An 8208-nucleotide genomic window follows, 5' to 3' on the forward strand; every position below is an offset into this window, starting at 1 on the left:
GTCCGCCGCCGCCCCTCGGATCTACGCCTCGTCCCGCAAATCTCCGTCCATCGCCGCTCGAAGGAGCCGCCCAAAGTCCCCGAGCACGCACTGTCTTCTCCCCATCTGCCGCCACTCCCTCCGTTGGTCGCCGCCGGCAGCCGCACGACGTAGAGCTCCTGACAGGTCTGGCCGCAAGATCCACGCCGGAGAAGCCATTCCCCCAGCTCAAGGTGAGCAGCCACCTCCCCCTCTTGTAGTACTCTGATTCAGCCTAGTTCGTGCACTGTGTGGACAGCTCCAATTTCTTGTGATATGAAACTGATGAGTGCACCTTTTCCATATATACGTGTAGTGCAGTTTGTAGTGATATGAATTGACTTCATATCGAATCAATAATTTCCTCATGTTGGTACTACATGTTCATGCTGGTACTGTTTATTTTCCATATATTTGGGCACAAGATTGTATACTGATGGATGCTGATTGTTTGCTTCATATTCATGCTGCTACTGATTGTTTGTGAGATGGTAGTGATTGTTTCCCATATATTTGGACACATGATTATATCCTAATGGACGCTGATTGTTGGTACATGTTCATGATGCTACTGATTTTGGTATCTATTTGTGAGATGGTACCGAATGTGTGGCATATATTTTGAGGTAATGTGTATCCATAAAGTAATATCATTTTTGTATATAAATGTCGTCAAGTGGGTCTGCCGAATGGACCGATGAGAATACTCGGATTATCGTGGAGTTGTTTGTGAAACAAGTGAAGGCTGGAGTTGTTTGTGAAACAAGTGAAGGCTGGAAACATGCCAAGCACTCATTTGACACCCAGTGCATATGATGAGGTGGGAAAGGAATTCTTGATGAGAACTGGACTTGAGTACACACCAAAGCAAGTGAGGAACAAATGGACCAAGCTAAAACGTGAGTACAACACATTCAAGAAGCTCAAGTTGCGTGAGACTGGAGGGGGTTGGGACTTCGAGAAAAACACTGCGAAACAAGATAATGAGTGGTGGAAAAAGGCAAAAGTTGTAAGTTCTCATGCTTATGTTTCTCACAAGATAAAATGTAAACTTGTCATGCTTTATGTACTAATGTCTCTCTTTCATACAATAGGACCTCCCAGGTTGTGGAAAGTTCAAGAAGCATGGACTTCGTAATGAAGAAGGCTTGCACATCTTGTTTGAGGATATCAGTGTTGATGGCACTGACCATTGGAACCACGCATCTGGTCTGCCTCCCCTCTCTAGTTCGGCATTGAAAACTGCCTTGAATGTTGATGAAATCACCCGTCTTGATTTGGAGGATGATACCGAAGGGCAACCTTCTCCGACAGTAGCTAGTTCATCTAAAGTGAGGCTTGGGGTCACGATTCCGGAGAAGAACAAGAAACCAAAGACTGCACAAGTGATGCAAGAGGAGATTAGAAAGATTACTTCTATTGCCCAGGCTTCACACACATCGTTTCAGTCTTTCCTAAAGAAAGATGAGACCGTTTCTATTGCCTCTACCATGGATTTAGTTCGTGATTGTGGCGTAATAGACGGCACTGATGAGCATTTCATTGCAACTGAGCTCTTTCTGAAGAGAGAGCAAAGAGAGATGTTCTTGCACATGACATCCGACTCTCGAAAGGGTTGGTTGCATAGGAGGTTTGACCTCAAGTATGGGAACTAGTTTGTTCTATCTTATCTTAGCTATGGGAACAATATTTATGCGTATGTTGGTGAACCTATTATTATCTTGTGCTATCGGTACAATATTTATGCCTATGTTGGCGAGCCTATTATTATCTTGTGCTATCGGTACAACATTTATGCCTATGTTGGCGAACCTATTATTATCTTGTGCTCGGAACAATATTTATGCTTATGTTGGTGAACATATTTATTCTTATGTAGGTGAACATATTGCTTTGCTTGATGCTAACTATTGTTTGATATGGCAAATGTCACCGGATAATGATAGTGAGGATGACAATAGTTATGAAACAATGATGAATTTGGTTATGCATCAACAACATAATATGAACATGCTTTGTTCGGGTGCAGCAGTCATATTTGGCAAGTATTGTGAAAGTTGGGTGATGAAGGCCGAGCCTCGGAAATCTATTTTGAGTGGATTTGGATGGCTTCAAGAGACTATTACCACACCGGGAGAGACCTACACAATGTTGAGAATGACGGCAAGTGTGTTCTTTGATCTTCATGACTTGTTGGTACGTGACTATGGTCTCAAAGAAACAAGCTTTGTTAGCACTTATGAGTCTCTTGCTATGTTCTTGTGGACATTGGGTGGTTGTGAATCAAATAGAAGAACTCAAAATCGCTTCAAACATTCAGCGGATACAATCCATCGTAAATTCCATGAGGTTCTACAATGTGTAGTGAGCATGGCATCTCACTACCTTAAGCCACAAGACCCAAACTTCCACATTGTGCATGATCTAATTAAAAAGGATAGGAGGGCTTATCCTCATCTCAAAGATTGCATTGGTGCAATCGATGGGACTCATATAAGAGCTTCTATTCCCGATGGCCCACCGAAAGTTAGATACATTGGGAGGATGGGCATGACGACTCAAAATGTGATGGCGATATGTGACTTTGATATGCACTTTACTTATGCTTCAATTGGGCAACCTGGTTCTATGCATGATACAAATGTGTTATACCATGCAATTGAGAAGGACATGCCCTCCTTCCCCCATCCTCCAAAGGGTGAGCATTTCTTTTCATTACAAGTTTACACATGATGTACTTTATCCTCCAACTAACATGTATGTGTGTTGTCAATTTAGGCAAGTATTACCTTGTAGATGCCGGGTATCCTAATATAGATGGATATCTAGCACCATACAAAGGAGAACGGTATCATGTCCCCGACTTTCAAAGAGGTGCACCTCCAAATACTCCTAAGGAGAAGTTCAACAAGATTCACTCCTCCAAACGCAATTGCATAGAGAGAACCTTTGGAGTGTGGAAAATGAAATGGCAAATTCTCCTCAAGATGCCAAACTACTCGTTCCAAACACAGATGAAGATAGTTGCAGCTACTATGAAATTGCACAACTATGTTCGCCTCCATGACAAAGATGATATCCACTTTGTTCGATGTGAAAGGGATCCGGATTATGTTCGAACAATCCCGGATAGATATAAGAAGTATGTTATTCCTTCAAGTGCATCAGATGCTTCAACTTCGGAGGCAAGTGCTCCTGACATGGATAGGTTTAGGAATGAACTAGCTACCGCCATTGCTCTTGGTTGGTGAAGTCATGGTCATGTTCTATAAATATTTGTATCCGTTTTGATTTGCAAACAGATGCAAATTTGAGAAAGCTTTTGTCGTTGAACATATCTCAAACCTTGTGGTTCTTTATCTAAACTTGGTGAAATTCAAAAATCTGCATGTTCATTACATTATTTGCACTTGTACTACCCAAAACTGCTCTCTGACTACCCAAAACTGCTCCCTGTACAACCAAAATCGCAGAAACATACACAGAAAAAAAAATACAAAGCAGCTTTGTAATCTGGCCTGCAGTACTCTTTTCAGCCCAGCCTACCTTCCTCACAAAATCGGGCCATGAAGCAGCTCCCCCGAATGGGCTTCAGGCTCCCTTCCTGGGCTGCCAGCCCATGCAGCAGAACTGGAGCGCCCTGAGCAGCCGAACGAATCTGGCTCCCGTGGGAAGCTGGCTAGCGCTGGCTCCCACGAGAAGCTGGCTTTGCGGGAGCCAGGCGACGTTCCGAACGGGCCCTAAGTCGTGCGAACTCTTACAGTGGTAGACTAGCAGATGTAGGGGAAAGTAGGTGTAACTGTCTACCCGATCGTAAGGTGCTAGCGCTTCTGAAAGACTATGTCTCGGTCATCCGTTTCTCAAACACCATGTAGTGCGAAAATCCCAACGGAGGAGATCGAGTCTTGTGGGAAAAAATGCGCAAACCTCTGTAGAGTGTATAAACTAATCATGGTTAGCCGTGTCCCCAGTTATGGACGTTTTGAGTATCTAGTACTTGGATTATCATGTGAATCTCATCATGTTACTTTAATTCAATTTGTTGGGTTTAATGATGATGCTTAATTGGGATTGAGAGGACGTCTATCTTCTCAATGCTTAACAACCACCATGATAGTTAAATAAAATTTATTTCTTTGAAGTAGGGAAAAATTGGCTTTACGCAAAACTGTAACCATAGAGCTTTACACCAACCATATATGCATGTAGTATAGCATATTTCTTTCATTACTCTCTATGTGTTACATTGCCAGCATATTCCATGTGCTGACCCATTTTTCAGGCTGCAACGTTCATGTTGCAGACTTTTCAGACGACGAGTAAGGTGCCTTAGGCCGTGGTCTTATACTCAGTGATGCCATTGGAGTTGATGGACTCACTTATCTTCCAAAACTTCCGTTGTTATCGTTTTTAAATGGCCTTAAGCCATATTTATTGTAATAAGTTTTCTTTTGAGACATTCGATGTAATAAGTGTGTGATTGCTACTTTGTTATAAATCCTTCAAGTACTGTGCGTGTCAGCATTACTGATCCAGGGATGACACTAAAGCACAGAGATCAGACTGTTTGAGGTCTGGTCGCTACAAAAATGGGGTCCTAAAATACTACATGAAACCCAATCAAATATTCATCCGTTCGAAGATGTCTTGTGGTTTGATAAAAACCGATGAATAAAATAGATAGTGTGTGTCGTGTGGTTGTTGAAAACTAACGAATAAAAATAAATATACATTAAAAATAAAATCAGAAAGTGAAGAAAAAGAATACAAAAATAAGGTGACAGATATATCAGGATAATGTGACTAGTAGACCCCAATTGGAATGTGAAAACTCAAAAGAGTGCAAATAGAAAAACAAAGACAACTGAATTTCACGTATCTTAAAAATCAATCAATATCTTTAGGAAGAAAAACCATATGAAACATTTTCTTTCTTCAAAAATGTGTTTGGGGTGTCACATAGGGAAAATACACGAAACTGTACACACATATATGAGGGAATTCAATTTCCTCCATCCATATGAAATTTAGTGGATTCTAGGATAGCTATTTCTTTTTGCTATTAGCACAAGAAAGCAATATTATTGGAAATCCTATCCTTCGAAGTTCAAAGCTAATGATTTATACCAAAATGGGGTCCTAAAATAGTACATGAAACCCAATCAAGTATTCATCCGTTCGAAGATGTCTTGTGGTTTGAACGAAATAGATAGTGTAATCCATGTGTTTGTTGACAACTGATGAATAAAAAAGATATACATTAAAAATAAAAGAAGAAAATCGAGGAAAAAATATAGAAATCACTAGAAGGAGGGTTTGAACCTCCAACTTGTGGTTAAGGGCCACACAGTTTGGCCAACTAAGTCATTCCAGTTCTTTTGCCTAGAATGTTTTCAAATCATTATGATATGTTCAAGATCAAATGTCATTTTTATGAGAAAAATTAACATGCACAAGTAACGTGACTGCAAAGACTACCAAGGTTGAGGGCTTCTTTTTTCAAGGATTTTAGTACTAATCCACCAAAATGGTAAACTGGTATGTTCTAGGGTAGATGAGATGGGGTATAAAAGGACCAGGGATTGCAATCATACATAAGCAGTTCTAGGGTTGGTGTCACTTGCATTTGTATTGTTCTTAAAAAAAGGAAACTTGCATCTACGTATGATACACTACACCCCAATACAGAAATAAGACTGCCACTTTGTAAGAGGCTTCAGCGCTTCATGATATATATATGATACTTCCCATGTCATAAACTCATAAAGTCATAAATACACGATGCACATTTTAAAGGAACAATTGAAAGACTAAACAAACCTCTTCTTAGAGCTTTTCTCATTTGCCGAAGGATAAGATCTATTATAAAAATTCATCGAAAGTGCAAAGCATCTCAAATATACTAAAAAATACATCGAGATTTCGAGACCACCGAACAACCACTACTACCGCCAAAATGAGCCATCGACACGCCGCTCTCACCGCTCCCCTACCGGAGCCGGCTTGACCTTGTCGATGATAGCCGTGAAGTCTTCTTGCACGTGTCCCACTGCCCTAGAGCTGCAATCATCACCATTGAACTCTTGCACGTATCTGAAGCATCTGACACCAAATCTCACCACCTGATGAGAAACCCTAACCTCACCATCCCAAGGAGATGATAGGAATCTACGCCGCAGCTCCGTCGACTGTGTCCAAATGGATGAACTCGAGGAGGATCGAAGCCTGGAAGACAAACTCGAAGAAGAAGTGCCCCCATCCACCCAACCGCCGCACCTGCGAGGACTTAAAAAACGTAACATAAAATACTAACCAGAGGGGAAGCATAGGGATACTCCTACCCACCACCAGTCGTCAGAGTGGCAGGAACAGGGGAGGCGAATCCACGTGCTTGCCGGTAAAGTCTGGAGGGAAAAGTTTACCTAAGCATCTAGGGTTGGTGGAGATCACCTTTCTTTATTTGTGGGGAAGAAAGAAAATGGCTCTCTTCTCAGATATCCACACGATTCATTCACAATAAAAAAGAGGGATTTAGAGGTGGAATGTCTATGAAAGGGTCCATGTACCCACTCATACGGACCAATGTCGTATTCACGAGTCTCGACAAGGGAATACCAACCAACTGTAATCTTCACCTCAGAGCCACCAACGTGGGATGCCTGTTGGCTTGTATTGCACATTCGGTGTGTGATGAAGATGTTGCATTGTGCGGTGATGCAACCTATTGGTGCGTAAGCTTGCACTAGGACTCCCAGCTACCTTTCCTTCAGTTCCACAGACATGACTTGCCTTGATAGATTGAGGTGACCGCATTTACCCTTGGGCATTTTTCCATACTTTGAATCAAACAACACTGCCTGCCTAGCTTCAGCCTCAACAACATATTCGATACAGCCAAGAGGTTGCGAAAAGCAGAAAAATCTTAGTCCATGTTCGAATGGCAAGGAATCTGCAAGATGGATACCAAAGATGGTGCCCTAAACCGGTTTCTCATGTTGCTGATGTGATAGCTCTATCTTGTAGAGGTGATTCTTAACTAGACTGAACGCAGATTATGTCCATACTCACAATCAAGGGAGAAAAACTAACTGATCAATGACATGTTATAATCAAGCTTCTTTCCACGCTTTACTCGTAGTTGGATCTCAATCTTAATGGGTTCCTTAGACAAAATTGCACATGGTCCGGTCAAGTGCAAAAAAGGATCTTGCAATTGTCATCATTATATTTTCCACTAACAAATCGATAGTGTTGTCATTGAAGCAATTTTTTCGTAAAGGACCACTCGCGCCAATGAGTTGGCAGAAAGGGCCACCTTGAAAATCATTGGAAAAACTACTACTCAGGTGGCACCTACGCTATGTGACACATGGCACTTGGCACCATAGGAGATGGTGACAAGTATTGTCATGCACTGTTTATCCATGCGACGATTTTCACGAGCTGAAACGAAAATGGGGATTGTGAACAATACAGGCCGCTACTCCTACGGCGGCATGCAATGTTCATGTGGTTGAATAGTAATTAAAACAAACTAGTAGAAAAATTCAGAAAAAACGAATGTTTTGGCAGCAAAGATGATCGAGGGTTATAAGTGTGTGTCCAACCGGGACATGCACTTTCAATGGCGGCGGCTCCATGTGATGACCTTGCAGATCTCTTCCATGACAAACTCCATCTCAAGTGATTGCAAATTGACGTCGTGCAGGTATCGATTTTGTAAACTTTGATGTCCGCCCACGAGATTGGAGATGTGGTAGAAAACGAAAGCTTTCTCCATCCCCACCCTATGCTTCGCCCATGCATACAACCGAACCATTTATTATCAAGTTTATACAAACCAAGAGACACAGTGATACCAGAAAAGTGTGACGGGCCGCACCAAAAATACTAAGAACTAAAGAAGTCTAGCAGTAGCACACAATCCAATATGGAACGTCAATTCACTAGTAAGCCACTCTTGGAGCCAAAGCTCAATCTGATAATTTTTGTCTATGAACGCGAGACATGAATTAACCTAAACTCAAACAGACTTGACGTAACTACAGAAAATACTTAGTATTTTTGCGTGGACTGGTTGGGATAGAGAAGGGTACTTGCATTTAGGTCTGGAAGAGTGGTTGGCCTCCTGAAGAGAAACATGCTCTGTTGTTGCAAGGGTCTTGTGTAAAAAATACAAATCTAGTTACC

This window comes from Triticum aestivum, chromosome 2B, assembly GCF_018294505.1.
Source record: "Triticum aestivum cultivar Chinese Spring chromosome 2B, IWGSC CS RefSeq v2.1, whole genome shotgun sequence".
Lineage (NCBI taxonomy): Eukaryota > Viridiplantae > Streptophyta > Magnoliopsida > Poales > Poaceae > Triticum > Triticum aestivum.